Source organism: Anas acuta, chromosome 10 (genome assembly GCF_963932015.1).
Source record: "Anas acuta chromosome 10, bAnaAcu1.1, whole genome shotgun sequence".
Classification (NCBI taxonomy): domain Eukaryota; kingdom Metazoa; phylum Chordata; class Aves; order Anseriformes; family Anatidae; genus Anas; species Anas acuta.
In genome coordinates, this window is record NC_088988.1 from 16,137,479 (window position 1) to 16,156,367 (window position 18,889).

Sequence of the window (18,889 nt, forward strand, 5' to 3'; positions counted from 1 at the left end):
TCTCCTGGTTTTGAGCTACTTTGGTGCTTTTCCTGGCACAGAAGATGGAGTAAATGCAGGAAAGACTTCAGAACAAGAGGTTCCCCCCAAAAGCATGTTTTCTCCGATTGTTCTGCTTGGCCATGAGGTCAGTAAGACCTTTGAGGGAAGAGTGTCATTCTGTGCTGCTCGTAGCACCTGATGCTTTCCCACTAAAGAGGGGGGGAAAGAAAAAGATGCCAGATGTGAGTAATAACTGCCACTTTTTTTTTTCCTTCCCTCTCTCCCTTCAACCTGAGGCATTGCTGTTGAATTCCTCTGAGACCATATTAGAGCTAATGGGAGCCAGTCATGTCTGGATAATTAGTGCAGATGACAAGAACACAACCTGTGTATTTGCAGGTGGCTATCAAATCAAGTGAACTCATCTCTCCAAATTCACTTTATCTGGCTGATAGGTACCTAGTGTGGTGTTTTTCTTAGGATTCCAATTTGTAACAATCACTTCAGAGAGACTGAAATTACAGCTGACAAATGTAGGATTAATTTTCCAATGTGATTTTAATTTTGGTGAAAATGTATTTAATATAATCTCTTGTCAGATTCTTACATTAAACATAATGAAAGTTTATAATATTCTAATAACATTAATCTGGTTTTGGTTGTTACTAAGGTTGGTAGGAGAAGATCACACAGGCTAAGAAAATAGATTTTTCTTAAATTAAAATTTTAGTATTGCAACAGAAATCATATACTCTTTTGCCTTCTCACCTTGCGTTGTCATGCCATGTAGTAATTCTGAAGATGTTGCATGTATTCACGAGCAACTGAGGGCCAATCTATTTTCATCTGAAATTGTTAGGAATCTATCTACTAATTTCAGGAAGAGGTGGATCAGACCTGGGTAAAAGGAACTGAGGATATCCTGGAAAGAAAGCTGAGGGAACCCTCAGTGGCCTGGTATATTGTGTAGTCCTTGGGGGATAATGTATGACTCTGAAGGATGTGCTGTGCCACAGTGTGTTATCAGTCATAAAATTCCTTGCAATTTCAAAACCTCATTAATTTTAGTGCAGTTCTGTGCTATTAATATAGTCTAGGATGAACATGCAGTAGGAGTAGATGAGTTAGTAATTCTGATCTGTCCGCTTTATTATTTTTTCCTCTGGGTAACTGTGGTGTTGACCACCATCTACCAGGTGACCCACACAGCACGGTGTGAAATTACTTTTGATGCAGTGGGACTGCTGCATGGCATACAATGCTCCTGACCATCGTGTGGAATAGCTCTTCAGGCAATGCTGGTTGTCATCGTACTGGTGTGTTATATCTCTTCACTTTATGCAATCTGTAAATAAATTTATTGAGACAAATAACTTTCACAAATTGCCTTCAAATCACTATAATTCCTTCACTCTAGGTAGTTGTATTCTTTCTTTTATACTCCAGTTGATGTTCTTTATATTTCAAAAAGATTTCCATCCCCTAAGATCTTTTTTTAACCCAAGGTCTACTGGCTGCTCACTCCTTTGTGAAGTGAACTAAATTTTTAGTTTCTGTAATATTCTGATTGCCTTTTTCATATCTTCACTTTCATAATATTCTTCTTATATTAAAGGGACAAGGACTATGGCTGCATTCCAAATGTAGCTTTGAGTCTCCCTTGTAGTATTAGAGTGATTTATTCCAAGTCCTACTTTTGTTTACTGTATCTATCCTAGAATCTCTCTCGCCTTATTAATTTAAATACTGTTAATCCTTGTGCAGATGGTTTTCAAGTTTTTTGCAGTACCAGGACCATATTCGACTCCTGATAAATGTTTTGTGACATATGGCTATTGAGAGAGCACTACCTTTTATTTTTTTTTTTGTAATCTCATAACCTTATCTTTCCTTACAATGAATTGCAGATGCCAGTGAAACCACTAACAGTATCAGCTTGTGATCCTCGTCTATTTGTCATTCAGAATTTTATTGCTGTTCTGTTTTTGTCTTTAGTGGCTCCATTCTTAGGTTTTGTTTCATCAGCAAATTTCTTCACCTTCATACATATTTCATGTCCTAGGTCAGTGATATATAAAATGAACAAAAATGGGCCTAATACTGATTCTTGTGGCATTCCACTAATCCCTCTGTCCCAAACTGCTCTGCCTCATAAACAGCTTCTGTCTGTGACATTTAAGCCAGTTCCCTATCCACATATGTGGCTCACCCCAATACCATACTTAATGACTTTGGACCAAATGCTCTTTTCAGTTGTGTGGTGCAGAGGGAAATAAAAGACTGAAAGAAGGGTGGAAAGGGAATGGAGGAAGAAGCAGAGACTTGGTGACCTTTCTAAAATCCATGCAACTTAAATTCCTTCTGCTGTCTCTCCTCAATTAAAATTTAGCTTTTTAGGTGATCTTCAACTTCCATTTTGATGTTTGAAGGTAAACAGTCAGCTCGTTGGCTCAGGATTATGATTTAGCTGTTTGTTTAAACATTGTTTTGTTTTCATGATTATGGGGTTAGTATTTCACTTGTGTTTTTTCCAACTGTCCATCCTGAAAGTGTTAGCACTGGTTAGTAAGGCAAGAAAAAAATCAAATTTCTGGAACTGAGGTTGAAAAGAGGGACAACATAAGGTAGAGATGTTTCTCATATTACAAGTATTTCTAATCTAACCAATGAGAAGTTTTACATCAAAGAGTTGTAAAAATTCTTTTTATTTTACTAGGTTATCTTGCGTACGCTTGATGTGAATTTTGTCTTTCTGAAGTTCTTCCACTTTTTTTTTTGGGTGTACCAGACCTCTGGATTACCTTCTTGTTGTCTGGAAAGATATTATCTGCCTGTTGTTTGTGGAACAGCTGCCTTAGGTGTGTAAGTTCTTTGTTCTTGGGTTTTGAAGTATTGCAATGGACAACTTGAGAAACTGATTTGGAACACCAAAGTTGCTGGGGAATGTTCACTCTTGTGCCGGTGTCAAAGCTGGTGTAGGGATTAGGAAAGAAGTAAATGATCCTAGGGCAGAAATATCTTTGTTACTGTCCCTGAGGCAAATCTGGGCTTAAAGTGAGTGGGTGACCAGTTTCAAAGGGATGGCTCTCCATGCTGGTGATGAACGTAATAAGTGATATACCTAGGAACACAGCACAGGGATTATTAACCCACCTTTGTTACTTCAAAAACAAACCTAGTGAATATAAACTGATTATAGACCAGGAAGAGGCCCTTAGCTTAGTGTGGATTTTATTCAGGGTTTGCAGAAATTCTTGCCTTTAGTGCTCCCTGGTTCATTGCAAAGCTTTTGAACATTTTTTTTTTTTTTTTTAATGACTTTATAACCTACCTCATGTAAGTTGCATTTCCTTTTGTAGACATTTAAGTTCCATTTTCTGTCTATAGTGTGTTATATTCTAGTCTATGGTTGAGTTATAACAAAGATTAGGTAAAAGTTACTAAATGAGCTTAAATGTCCAGAAGAAAGAAATCGCCTCTTCTTTAGTTTCTGTCATCAGTTCATTTTTTTCTGAGGCTGTCATCCTGCACTTTGAGGATCTAAGAAAAATCTCACACGTCTTGATATCAGAACATCAAATACTTTGTCCCTTTAGAAACCAGCTTCAAATTGTATAAAGGGGAATAGTAGTGTCAGCACAAATTTGCTTAAAATCCTCTTTGAAAGAGAAAACCATCCCTTTCCTAGATTGTGCAGCACAGTTTAAGAGAAGGGGAGAGACAAAGCATTTTTCTATCTCTATTTTTCTTCTTGCTATACTAAAATGTTCCCACGTTCTTTCTCCACTGCCATGCCTCCCCATACCCAAGTGGTAAAATGCTGGTACCTATGCTCTGAGAAAGCTGGCTGGTGCCTAGGCTCAGAGAAATGTCTTTGCCTACTTTTCTTCCTTTATTTCTAAGACTAATAAATGAAACACAACATTCATCTAGAATTAAAAATCCCCTCTATGGCTGGACGGAAGTCTATTGCTTTTCTCAAGATAAGTTACTAAAGCTTCACCTTTCCTCTTGGAGCATTTCTTTCATCACCCATTGGCAAGTTTTTAACTTCAGTTCTTTGTCTCATTCTTCAGACTCTGAACCTCTGTGCAATCAACCATTCTTGTCATAGAGAAGATAAAATTTTACATGCTGTCAATTTTGTAGTTCTGTTCAGGTTTTATTGCAAATGTGATAGATACTCAATATGCTTATTGGCCTACAATGATATTCTTGAAGTATGTAAATTTAAACTGGAGATTCATGATATAATCCTGTTAAGCCCATTAGAATGATGGCTTGAAAGTTGTAGTATATTGTTTCTTGTTGTGGGATTGCCTTTCCAGGTAGCCATGGTTCTTAAAATAAATACATATGTATAAAATAAAAATCTCAGCTTTTAAGAAAAAGGGTCTTGCAATAGCTATAGGTATTCTCAGAGCAGGAGTGGTGCATGAGGTTTCAGGCTTCAGCATAGGCTGAAACCCAGCAACCTGTCCAGGACCCTTTCTGTGCCCTTGGGAGCCAGCAGGTACTGACAAACGTGTTACTGTACATTTGCTCAGGTGTGCAGGTTGCTGCCATCAGCTTTCTAATTTCAGAGTTTTCTTTCTGTTTAGGGCAGGTAATGCTAATGTGAGGCTGCTGGGAGCCTTCACAGAGAGGGCACAAGCAAAATGCCCTCCTCTGGGGAATGCTTGCTTGCAACTTGCTGACTTTGGTCCTCTTGGTATGTTAAGCTTGATGTTAGCTGCTGCCAGGAGGCTGTATGCCATCAAGAAGGGCCTTCAGAAGCTGAACTCTGCCTACCCCAGCTATCATGTCTCCAGCTCAAATGAGTTTTAAAGGTATAAAATACTTGTGCTGGTTTTTCCTTCACTGAATAGCAATGTAGCTGGTGTAGAGGCTTCTCACGGACTCAGCAGAGCTCGACTGCTTGTCAAAGCTCCAATAAAGTTCAGATTTCCAATTGTGAAACAATTCAAATTTTTAGATTACAATATGGAATAATTTACGTACATGCATTAACAAGGCATGCTTTTGCTGAAATGGTCTAAAATGCCACTTCTCCACTGAGGAGAAAACCTTTGATCAAATTGCCAAAATCCCATGAGTCGCTGTAGGGTACCAATATCTGAGGGCTGGGGAGCTGAGTGCTGCCCCTGCTGCAGGCTGCACACGCTGCTCTGACAGCAAGCCAGCAGGAGGACTCAGTATTTGTTTTAAGATGCATTCTTAAAATGTAAGTGTGTAGGCTGTGGTTTTTCAGATGTTGATCTTCTCCAATGGGGCCATTCAGAGATGGAAAAGTTACTGCTTTGCAGAGTGAGGAAACTTCCAGGCTGGCAGTCTTCTCACAGTATCCTGCCATCACCATTTCCCTCCTACTTCTGGTCCCCAAACAATACCCTGCTTGCAGGCATAATAGGAACAGAGTACCAGTATCAGCTTCTCAGTTCAGAATTTGTCATTTAATCCTCCAAAGGTGTTTTTTTTTTTTTTTTTTTTTTTTTTTTTTCCCTGCAGAAAGGATTATTTCTGCCAGGGATGGACTGAAGCTTAGCACTTAAGCTAAAAAGGCATTCCCTGTGGGAATAATCAACACTTTTTCTTATGTACAATTAAATGAATAGTTTTGCTGAGTAATGAACTCCCGTGAGAAGGTAGCTGTGGTTATATATCACACATATATGTGGTTACTATTCTTTAACTCAGTTCCAAAGAAAGAACCAAATGAAGTGTACAGTACACATTACTGATAATTGAGGAAAGATAGTTTAAAGTCATGAGTTTATCAACTCATAAAAATAACCTGTTTGCTTTCTGTCAAATATTCAGAGGGAATTAATAGCCACCTTTCAAAAAACTGGTTGGAAAAATGTGAGCTGTGCTTGAGGAGTTATTTCAGTTTTCTGTGGTGGCAGTTTAACTGTAAATCAGTGTGCAGAAGTGCATGCAGGCAACAGAAGACATGGCTTATTTTGTTGTACGTGGGAAGGATATTGACTTTGTGTTCTACAGCTTGGATATATCCATCTTTCTATATGTACAACATAAATATTGCAACTAGAGTGGTTGAAAATGTTTGAATATCAAGTGCAGGCGAGGAATATTTTCTTGTCTTTTCACCAATTTTCTGTAAGGTAGAAATATTCCGTCTGCCAGTTCATTTTAATGAGGTTTTGCTGCAATTGCAAGTGAAATCTCCCTGTATCGCAGAAATGTGATTTATATACAACAGTGGAGTGTGGGAGCTGCAGGTCAGACAGTAAATATTCTGCTGCAGCTAGAAGAGTTTTGTGTTTAAGGCATTATCTGTTTGCTTATCCGTGTTCCAGTATGATCCCCATAACCATGAGCAGTGGGTTTAATTTCTGTATATTTTCAGGGTGACTCTTAAAAACTTTCTGCTTCTGTTTCCCAGTTTTTGAATGTAGGGAACACTTCCATATGCTAGAGGGTGTTGGGAGCACACAGCTGTGTCCATCAGTGTTGCAGGAGACAGGAGAAATAAGTGACAGAGCATATGCCCATGTTACCGAAAGCACACTTTGGAAACACTAACAGGATTAATCTTGCCATTTAATTTTATTTTGACAACAAATTTTGAATAGACAAAGAAAAGGCATAATTTTTATACATCGTATGGTGGTTGGTTGATGTTTATGAATGCTTATAGCCTTTGAGTTGTCTCATGCATTGGGAAGTTCTGAATACAAACTTGCAAATATTTTTTTTAATGTAGGGTTACAGTTTTGTGTTTCAGTGATTTTGCACTCTCAAACCTGTAGAGCCATTGCCTACAGTTTATCCTTTAAAAGCATGTGATTAAGCATTGTGTTTTTGTAAATAAAAAGTTATTTCCTTCATCTGAAGCAAACCAACACAGGAATCATTTCGATTCAACTGCGCACCAAACTCTTCAAACATTTGTAGCAGATCAAACATTTTAAGGGAGTCTTTAGAAATAAAGAGGAGAACTCTGTAGATAGTCCTAGACTTAAAATTAGGGTATTATGCAATGTGTTTGAAGTGCAGTAAGTGCACAAGTATTCTGGCAAAAGCAATCATAATGGGAAGGGAAGCCTCAAGTAAGATGCTGAGTACCATTAGCATGGCTGTGCTTATGCAGTCATGGTTCTTACTGTTGGGTTGCTCCTTCCACTTGTGCTCCGCACTGACCGCTTTTCTATTTATTCCATACAAGGAATAAAATTATGCTTTATTACAGTGTGGAAAAAGTCATTTTTTTGAAACTTCAAAAGAAATAACCAGATATAACATTTCATTCCTTTCAAGTTATACCTGTTAATTTCATTGCCATGAAATGTGTTGAACTCTGGGAACCAGGCAAAAGTTCCCACATCTACCAATATGTGTGCAGGGATTGCTCATGGAAACTGAGCTTAATTCATGACAGTCTCTCTAGAGAAACAGCTATCAACTTCTCTCATCAAGGACTTAAATTTTCTTTCGCAAATGCCCAGTATGACTCTATCTGAGACTAAGTAAACCTGATGCTAACTTCGTGTATGAAATTTTATTAAGCTTCTGTTTCTCAAAACAAACCACATATGAAGATCAAAAGCCACTTCATATATTTTATTTGTCTCATATGAGTTTCTTTCAATGTCATAGCAGGAGCAGGTACTGGTATAAAGCCTTCAATTTTTTATCGCTAACGATAAAACAGTGTAAATACTGACTGCCTGTCACGTATCAAGCAATTATAATAGCAAATTGCCTGTGAGGTGTTTGCAACAGGAGATTTTATTACCTTGACCACTGTAATACATAGCTACTATAATCTGTGCCCTCCTACCTGCTATAAAATGAAAGGTAGGGCTTAGCATTTGAATACAGTCCAGGCCAGGTATAAACTGAGTTGTAAAGTTCAGATTTGCATATTTTTTTTTACATGTGTTTGAGAGATGGATGATCAGCAGGAATTCATAGAAGTGGCAGAAGCTTTTCTCTGAGTGATTTTATACCCGTTACTGTGATAATCCCCAACACACCAGTGCTGGGTTGTTCACTGACTAGGTCATAGATTTTGTTGCCAAGGTGAGCTATTTTGTTAGAAGATAAGGGTTTTTTAACAGCGCTGGAAGTAGACAGGTGCAGCAGAGCTGGTAAGAGATGCCAATTAAGCAGGCTGGGGAAGCATTGCCCACCTTGGTTCAATGCAGCCAGTACTTCACCAGAGGGAGAAGGTCCAAGAGGAGGACCAAGGGGACTGTTCCTTAGCAATTTCTGAGACTGACTGGTCAGAGGGAAGTGTCCTGTTGGACAGTGCTATAGAAGATATACACCAGATGGAAATATGGCATGCTCTGAGGTTTCCAGTTCTTATGTTTTTCCTCTGTTCCCAAGAGATTTCTTTCTGAATATGAATACATTTTTTGCTTCCTAAAATAAGTTAGCATACTCTTGTCATCTTATGGCAGGCTGGCTGGGTTGGTCAGAACAGGCTGCAGTGATGGAGAGGGAGGAAAAAATAAAAACAAGCGTGAGTTTAGCATGAGTAGTGGGGATGTGGGGGGACAACTGGAGATAGTGGGACATAACCAGGAAATAGGGTCACTGGCAGTGCTTGGGACCAGCACAACACTGGAGGTGTATGGTTGCTTGTGTGCACACAGGTATTGCAGCCACCTGGCCAGCCCCAGGTATTTCAGCAATGAATAATAGTTACGCGCATAATGCAGTGATCAGAACATCTCATATTATTGCACTTGTAATACAACTTGTACAAATATTCAAACCGATTATGATATTCATACCTCTCAAATTGTGTTTAAAGTTAAAATGCTGAAACTGCTCTATTTCTTTCTCTGTGTAATGTAGGTGTAGTAGCAATCCAATACCAGTACAGGAAGCTGGTGAAAAGCCAGCCTATCATTTTCAATGAATATTAAATATGCAGTTTTGAAAATTATTGAAAACTATTTGCAGATCAAAACAGTTCCTTAGACCAAAACTGCCATCATAATTATTTGCCATATCATTCTCTACTTTCAACAGAAATGTTTGCTGCCATTTTTTGACCTTTGATTAGCATCTCTATTATGCAAATGAAGAAAGACCATATAAAAAGCTGGCTCTGTGCATTTACATAATGATTTGCTTTCCTGAGATGGGCAGTTAAAACTAAATAGTTCTTAAATTCCTTTTGTGCAATTGCTGTCCTTGTAAATTGTAAAATTTAATGTTTAAAGGTAAGAGAAGCTGAGTATTTTATCTTTATAAAAATTCTCTTTAAACACTACTTCTGTGATTTTCATGGAAATAAAACCTACAGACATTAAACATATCTTCTGAAAACCAAGCTGGAAGGATTCTGATGATATATGACACAAAAAAGGATAGAAGGCACACAATGTCTTCATTAATAGTTACTGCAGTACAGGCCAAGATAAATTCTTTAAGTTGATAGAAACAAATTCTCAATGAATGAATGCCTGCAGCAGATGTCAATAAAGGAAAAAGCTATATGAGTGTTTTTTTTTTTTTTTTTTTTTTTTTTTTGAGGGGGAAAAATCTGAAATGTAATCTCTGAAATTTCTTAGGGAATTCTTTATAAAAGATATTTTGTATGCAGAGAGATTACATGCCAGAAATGCAAAATGAGGTACAAATAAGCCAAATAATGAACATCCTAAATGCAGAAAATAATATATAATGCATGATACTTTAAATCTCATTAAAAACACAAGCATATGTAACTTCCTAGCAACCAAACCTCCAGAGTCTTCCTGGAAAGATGTTACTTCTCTAAGGGCTCCCTTGTATAAGTGCTTTCATAAATGAAGCACATACGGAAAGTATATCAGTGTTCCCTGTGTGCAGAATATTTCGCTATTCTCAAAAGCCTCATATATGATTGTATAATTTCCTAATCTGATATAATCAACACAAAAACTCTACATTAAATTAATGTTCAAGATCTAATTTTAGCCAACGAGAACCATGACAACTCTGCATAAAGCTGATACGCCATCCCTAATTTCCCTTTTGCTCTCCACTAAAAGCAGTGTCCCAGTATGGTCTTAGAGAGCTCTGTGCTGATTGAGATGCCATCTCCTGGCTGAGCTATAAAACCAAGTTGCAGACTTATTGTGGTTATTCAAGATGCTATAGTGACTGTTTCCTGGCCTCAATCCAACCCTGGTAATTATAGTTAGGTTTTGTAATTTCTCTTTCCACTTTCATCTCAATAGGGTATTCTTCCTTGCCGCCTGTCCTAGACTGCTGCGTAGTGTTAATGTGGGCTGTTAAACAGCTGCTGTGTTTCTCACTGCAAGTGGCTGCATTTCAGTGGTAGGTAAATGGCTGTATCGTACGGTGCCTTGAGAATTCGCAGGATAAAGGACACTCACTGTTTTTATTTTACCACTTGGTGCCTAAGTTTTATTGGGGTCTTGCCTGGTAGGTATTGCTGTATGGAGATGCTTCAAGGCCTAAGAACAGCAAGGCAAGCCAAAGAAATAACTGTCTGGATTGTTACAGTCTTAAATGCTGAGAATTTTATTTAAGGCTAAATGCATTTTCTCATTCAATTATTTGTCCATTTTTTATGCATCTGCAGTCTAATAAATGGAATACAAAATGTAACCACGCATATAGATTTCATTTTTACTGCAGAAATCATGGATTTCTGTTCATGGCTGCACCCACTTATGCATAAAAGCTCCATAAATGGCATGCTCAGAACAGGGGACAAGGTTTTTTCCAAGGGAAAACACTACTTATAATTTTTTTTTTTTTAAACAAACAAAACCCTTAAAGCAACAAAACCCGAAAATGAATAGGTAAAAAAATTAAATTATTGTTTATATTGAAATTTTTATAATAACCGGAGTCTTAAATCAGCAGAATATTCCTAAATGCAAATCCATTAGTACATTTCTGCTGGAATTGCTAGTGGTTGCTCAGGTCATGATGCAATATCATCAGGACAGAGAACTCTCACTGCTAAACCTGGGAGATCTGACTGGCATTATTTGTTCCCTGAAACATCAGGCAACCTCGCTGTTCCTGTGTTAGACACTTCTGGTGACATCGTACCAGGCTCAGGGGTCCTTTAGATGTGCTATGAGGGCAATGGGACTATTAAGATTTTCTCAGAACACGTTATCTTTGTAGATACAGTAATAGCTCTTCAAAACCTTCATATTCTGGGTATAAAGGTCCCTTTTTGAGGGTAAATGACTCAGGTTTTTGTTATAACAGCAAAAACAAACCGAGACTCCTAGAAACTGGCATTTAAATTGTCAAATCCAGATTCTTGTAATTATAAACACAAAGTCTTGTTTTATCTGTTGTTGCCAATTGAAAAGAACAGTTTAGCTGACAAATGCTTTTTTCTCTAAGGTAATTAATTCTCTAACAGCAAATATGTCACATCGTTCTTGAGTCTGATATGAATTAAAAAGGCCAAACTAGAAGCTCCTAGAAATCCAGTTAATATTAGAATGATGACTAACCTTTAGCATTAGAGCCCATTAAGACCATAGCTTGATGTTAATTTCATCTTTAAACCTTCCAGCTTGCTACAAGTTGCTATCAGCTTGGACAGCTTGCTATGCTTTAACAACATAGGCTTCAGCTGTTTTTATATCAGAAACTACAATTGTCACATTAGTACAGGCAATGATTTTTTTGCCTCATTGTTCCTATCCTTAGCGTACATTTTGACAGGTCTTTGAAAGTGTCTGTTTCACATATTTATCTCTCTTTCACTAAATGCATTTAAAATTCTGACTTACGGATGTTTGCTCTTGGTGTTAGTATAATGTCCATATATCTAATTGATAAGTTATAATGCATTTTTTGTAGCTTTAACCAGTCATTTAAAATAAATAAGTTCATAATTATCAGTTTCCATTTACCCATTTATTAAATAACAATGTTCACACTGAGCAGTTTGATTTTGTGTTACAATAAGGCAGTCTCTACATGATGACAGATGGTGTTTCATTTTGCCGACGCTGTGCTAAAGTGCTGTGAGTTGTGATGTGTTTGATTTTATTAGAGATCAGATTTAACACATGCATGCTACATAACTGCAATAGCATTCCCATTTCTCATCTGTAGGAGAAAATGAAACTGTGATGAAATGTAATATACTCACCCTCAGGCAGAACTAGTGGGATTGGGAATTGCAACATAATAAATCTAATGGATATTGCACTACAGGACACTAGAAATTTACTGTTATTATGTTCAGGGAAGGAACTTGGTTTTGTAAAACTCACTTTTATTTCACTGGCATCAGTGCAATTTCACATTATTTAACCATTATATCCCAATAGTTTGCTGCATTGAGAAAGTAACCTAAGCACAGAGGAAAAGAGGAGTCAAAAAGCCCAAAAGGGAAAATAGGAATTCTGAATAATGAAATGACTGAAATTATTAAATGCAAATTACTGCCTGACAAAAGTTACAGTATAGTTGTTAATATCTTATTGTTATGTGTGTTTAAACTCCATTTATCATTTATAACAACAGAACATTAAATATCAATGTTATAGATCCATAAAAATTAAAGTACCCAGTTTATTTAATCAAAGACCATTTGTACTTGAACTCTGAGATAATATTTATTCTTATGCAACCCTGGAAAATGTGCTGCTTTGCATGTTTACACTTTCACAGAGTCAGAACACACACTGCTTTATCACATCCATCAGAAAAGGCTCCTACAGCACACAATGTTTGGTAAAACTAATCTACTTTAAGAACCACTGTGGCAATTCCATTGTGAAAAAGGAAGATGCATTTATTTATAACTTAACAGGTTTGGCCTGTTAGAATATCCTGTGTTGGAAGGGACCCACAAGGATCATAGAGTCCAGCTCCTGTCTCTACACTGCACTGCCCCAAATCAGACTCTAAGTCAGAGAGTTGTCCAAATGTTTCTTGAATTCCAGCAGGTTTGGGGCTGTGACCATTGCCCTTGGGAGCCTGTTCTAGTGCTTGACCACCCTCTCAGTGAAGAACTTTTTCCTAGCACCTATCATGACCCTCACCTGATGCAGCTTTGTGCCGTTCCCTTGGGTGCTGTCACTGTCCCCAGAGTGCAGAGCTCAGTGCCTGTCCCTCTGCTGCCCTATGGTTTCATAGCGTATTGAGTAAATCAGTTTATCGTGGAGTCCCAATCACATCATCAGAACAGCCCTGGGTACCTGTTAGCTCACACAAAGCAACATACCCTTCTAAAACATGAGTGCACAAGGAATTCAATTTCCCTTTTAAATGCCAGTTGAAGAGTATATTTGCAGAGGCCTTTAAGGAAGATAGAGGCAGGCTGCATTTACTCAGTGTGATTCTGGTACTTTGTTTTCCAATATGACATCGCTCCTGTTAACTAGAAATGATTTAAGTGAACTGAATGAAGTACATCAATTTTAACCCTTAATTTCTTTTGAAATGCAACACTTGCATTTGCTTCATGCATTGATGTTGGAAATAGAGTAGGGTGCCAAATACTGAATTTTGACAGGAATAATATTACATTGAGGAGCTAGATGCTGCTGAAGCTGCTGGTATTTTTGTAGACCTTCTGGTAGGATTTTTCTCCATTTCAGCAAATAAAAATGCTTTTGAATGTCAAGAATCCTAGAGACCATGTCTTGATTAAAATGCCAATTATTGTCACTAAAGAGCTTTTCTTGTTTGGAGGGCTGCATTCAGCTCCCTCTCTTGAAGTGAAGCAGCTGAACACATTTCTGGAAAGCAGAGGCACAGCTTTCAAGAGTGGCTGTTAATTTGGGATACCTCTGTTCTTATTAAAATAGTGTTTAGACCTTTTTATTAATATTCATCTTTTGTTTGGGAGTGTCTAGCACTCTTGCTATAATCACTTCAGTTGTGAATTAAAGCAGCCAGTGACAGCTGATTTTTTTTTGGGCCTTGTTGCTGAGGCTTCTTAGTAGAGGAGAGTATGGTTCAGTCCTTTGTAGAAAAGGTAGTAAATCACATTAGGTTTAAAAAAGAGAGAAGAAAACTGACACTAAGCAAGTTATTGCTGGGAACCAGCAATGCTATGGCTTTGCTTGCACTACTTAGCAAGGTGTGGTGCCTTCCAAGGCAGCTCTGCTGCTGCTGGGCTACAAGATGCAGCTGCCTCGTGGTGCTCCAGGGCTCTGGCTGTGCCAGTGGCTTCACTGGGGTATCCATCAGGAGACAGGCAGAGATGCTGTCTGATTCCAAACATCTTCATACAAAGCAGACTTCTTGCACACCTTAGTAGACCAGCTCCTTCAAAGAGGAACTAATTCATTCAAATGAAGAAACAAGTGGGACGTGCTGCTTAACCTTGCAGCTGCAGTTGAAGGCTATGATATAGCTGCCGGTTATTGTTCTCAGGTTGGGTGGAAGGCCAGAGAGAAGTCAATGTGATCAACAATTCAGACTTGGCACCACAAGATAAAAGAAATGCATATATTCATGTGTTTTATTAGTTTTTATTATAAGAATTGCAAATATCAGCAAATACATTTTTTTTTAAAAAAGCCTAAGAATATTAAACATTAGTGCTGTCAGCTTGGTGACTGTTTTCTTTGCTTTGTGCATAGAATGGTCCCAACACTTTTTAATGGATTCTAGATGCTGAAGTACTGAGTGTTTTAATTTCTACAGGTTAATTATTTTTATGTCCTTTATAATTTGTTATGCTCCTATCATTCTGTCATTATGTATTATTCCCTTTTAAGGAGAAAATACTTACCTAAGCCAACTTTATAATTTGAAAATTAAAAATAGAAGCTATTTTCACTATTAGTGCTTTTTAACTTTAAAATAGAATTCTCTGCCAATGTATTATTGGAAAGATGTATATCTGTACCTGTATGGTATACATATAAAAATATTTTCCCATATCAAAACTCTGCAAGACAATATACCACATTTCAAGTATTTGCAAGCAATATATGCATTTAATATGCTTCTAAAGGTCATTCTATAGGTTTTTGTTTATTTTATGCTTCTGCTCTAAGGAAAAGCAATGAAAACAGGTTTATGTTTTTAAAGCTAGGCATGTAAAAGGATTAATTCTCCATATTGAATACCCTTTAACCACTGATTTACCTTTCCAACCCTGGTATGGTAATCTGTGTCAGTGGACTTGCTTTGGTTGCACAAGTGGAAATAGTGACAGTGAGTCATATATAATGCTTATGAATTAATCACTAATCCTACAAAACACTTATTTTCTTTGCCAAGTGCATTGTAAATATAGGCTTTTGCACTCAGATCAGCTCAATTACAATATTAATTTTTTTTTGGGTGACCAGTTCCATATATTAAGTGCTGGCACTTAAAAGCAGAGGTTTCTTAGCTGCTGTGGAAATGAAGAGGATAGAAATTTTGGTTTAACCAAGAAAACGAAGTAAGCCCAGGCAGTAACCTTAAAGTCAGTTTGGATTTTCCTCTCCACATAGAACTGTTGGTCTTAGCATGTATATTTTTTTAAAAGGTGAAGGTCAATATATGGGAAAAGCATAGTCTTAAGTCAGTTTCAAAACCAAACTGCAGCTCAAGTGACCTGTCTTTTGGAGCTTTTAGCTATTGCCAGGCAGCTAGCAATGCCGATATCTCACTGTATCTCCCTGGGGTGGGTAGGCACAGCTGGCAGAAGTTACTGTTTGCTTTGTGTCTCCTAATTCTGGGCATCAAGTGTGACTTGTACCTGTTCTCTTCTACACAACACTAAGAGGTCTCCCTGTCTCAGGAGAGCTGGGTCAGAGCACTAACGTTGTTGTGGTATTTTGTGTGTGTGTGGCAAATTCACAACATAGAGCGCATCCTATAGGCTTTTGTTGTTCTGTTGCTGCGTGGTTGTTTGCAGTTAATTTATGCATTGGTGTTATCCCGGCTGACACAAGTCCTTCTGTCCTAACAGGATTTCAAGTAGTTAAAGTAACCTTTCATGCCACATGGGCAGCACCTACTGAAAAGCTGGAAGTGTGTGAAACCTCACAGGTGTCACAGGGATCCACAGCGCCAGCCTGCCTCCCAGCTAGCACACTATGAGAGAATTAAGGGCAAAATCCTGTTGTCACAATTATGGCAACGTGAAGGTTGGTCCTAGGGTTTAAGAAGGGCTCTTGCAAAGACAAAACATTGGGAACATTTCTGGTAGGTTTTGTAGCGATCTTAAGTGTATTTTCCAAAACTTTGAGTTTTTTAATGTATACTTGCATTTCTAAAGTAGAAAACAACTAAAACAAACAGTGATTTCTTTTAGTTATCTTGATACTTTTAACTCCTTTCTCCCCACCCTCCCTTAGATCTCAAAGAACTAAAGGGAACGTCAGAATGAGATCACTGGCTGCTAATGTGGTACATGGCTTGAAGTGTCGTCTGATGTTAGAAGGGTCTGATCTCAGCGTCATGTGTTACTCACAAGGGTACCACCTCATTCCTTGTGGCATCAGTCTCTACAACATGAAATGAGCAGCATCACCGACTGAGGGATGCTACTTTAGATCCTCCATGTATTGCACTTCTGATTTCCTCAGCAATGCTACAGAAGGGAATTGTTGAAAAGAATGGGAGGTATTCAGTAGAACATCAGCTTTTGAGGCAAAGATCAATATATTATCCAATGGTTATATTTTTATCTTCAATAGCCTACATAGATCTTTTCCTGTCTGTTCTTAGGTAAAGAAAAAAAAAATCAGCATATACTTCACTGCTGGAGTTTGTTCTATAATTTAATTGAACTTTATTGTTGCATTTCCTGCCCTCTATACTCTTTCTCTTTCAACATACTTCTCATTATCCCTTTCACTGAAATTACTTCCTTCTTTTGTCAGAAACTCTCCCAACACTTCTTCAAAGGTGGAAAAATAAAAGATTTTTATGAGCAATTTTGAAATGTTTTCTGTTGTATTCATTGTATTGAGAGTCACAGCAGTGACTGAAAACCAAAAAGCCCAGTAATGGTTATTATTGCTTGTACAGGACTGAAACTTGACGGGGAATCTGGGTAATGCCCTCACAATACCAAGCACTGATACCTTATTCCTTTTGTGTTTTGTACTGATCTCATTCCTACCACTGCATACAAAAGAGAGTCTCTGAAAAGGTGTCCTATTTATGAAGAAATGGATAGCCTCTACTTGAGAGGGCTTTTTCTCCCCCCCGCCCCTTTTTTTTTCTCACCTTTTCACCTTTTAATTGCGAATAAATTAAAAGCACTCTAAACTGAATCTGATTTGTGTGAAATTGCACTGGCATGCTGGTCATGATAGCAACTTGGGAAACGATATTAGCAAGAACACTTGCAATATTGATTCTTCACCAAGGTATTCATGGAAAAATATAAGAGCCCTCCAGTGGCCAAAGTAATGCCATAAAGCTTGGTACTGCTTAACCAAAGCCCACCTAAGCTCTTGATGAGCTTGTGGTGCTTAAGCAGGCCGTGTGCTGTGACCTAAGTTTATCGTGCTGCTTCTCAAGCTTCCTTGTTATCCTTTGCTTCCTTATTTTGTTCATCTGCTCTTCTTGTCATTCATTTAGATTGATGTCTCTTGGAGAATACTTTGAGAATAAATCTTATTTTCCCTAGATGTATATTGTCCTTGTTCCAGGAGGACTGCTCCTGTAGCACACACACCACAGTTATGTTGTACCTTATATGATGATACTGGAACTGTCCCCTATGTAGATTGTAACGTGACCCTTTCAATTCTTGATTTAGGATAATACTTCTCTACTTTTTAAAAATGAAGTGTTGGCTGTGGAACAATGTGGAACATTTTTCAGGTTAAGATACCTGGTTTTTGGCATTGGATTTATATAAGACCAGAAAGAGGCCTCTCTCTCTCTCTCTCTCTCTCTCTCTCTCTCTCTCTTTTCTTTTTCTTCTAGAAGAAAATACTGTTAAAAATATAACCTAGGATATAGTATGTGCTTATCATTTTAATGGGGAATAAGACCTGACAGAAAAAGTGCCTTAGAATCTCTGGGCAGGTTTTCATTGAAGAAATGGAATTTTTAGGGTGGGAGTTACCACTATGACAAAAGACAGCTCTGGTCACTTGATAACAATATTGCTCAATATCATGAACTTCCCCTGCATTTGTTTACTGGAGAGAATTATTAAGTAGCTGTTTTTTGCCTTTTAGTGATTCTCCATATGTAATATCCTCAGGAAAGCAATAATGTTCTTTGCTTAGCATTTTTCACTTGTTGCAAGGTACCTTGTAGACACAGGATGCTGTGCAAATAAATAGATATTGGCCAGATAGAAAAGCCTTTCATTTAGCATCATGCTTGTAAGATCCTGTAATGCATGAGTTAAATATAGTGGGAAGCACATAGGTTACCTATTCGAGAATACTCTTGGAAAGATAAAACTTGGTACATCTTTTCATTTTCTACTTAAAATGCAAGAAACATTTATCTAAGAAATACTGAATATGTGAAGAAGGTGGTAGCTGCATACTATCAAGCAAATATTTTCATAGCTTTTTCTAGCTACCACTTAATGTAGGAAGTTGTCCAGACACCAAGGAAACAAAACAGAGTGAAGTAGTGGGGCTCTGAGGTCTGTCTGTAAACTCATTTATGGGATTATATGTTCATTATATACGAATCCTTTCTCCTGCCAAATACCTCTCTGCTTCCCTAATCCAGTGTCCCATGTATATTAAGGGACACGTGCCGGTGACAGTTATAATATGTTAAAATCTGCATTAGTGTCAGGGGTATTCTTGTAAAACCTTTCTGATAACATTCAATTTATATATAAAGACAATTTAAATAAAGAATTGTTTATGGTATACACTCCAATTTTATGCAAAGATGGTATTGTGAGAACATATAAAATTTCAAAATAATTTATTTTAAATCTTCAACTATAGTGCAGAAGGGGAGAAATCCAACAAGAATCATTAGCAAAATTAATATCCTTCCA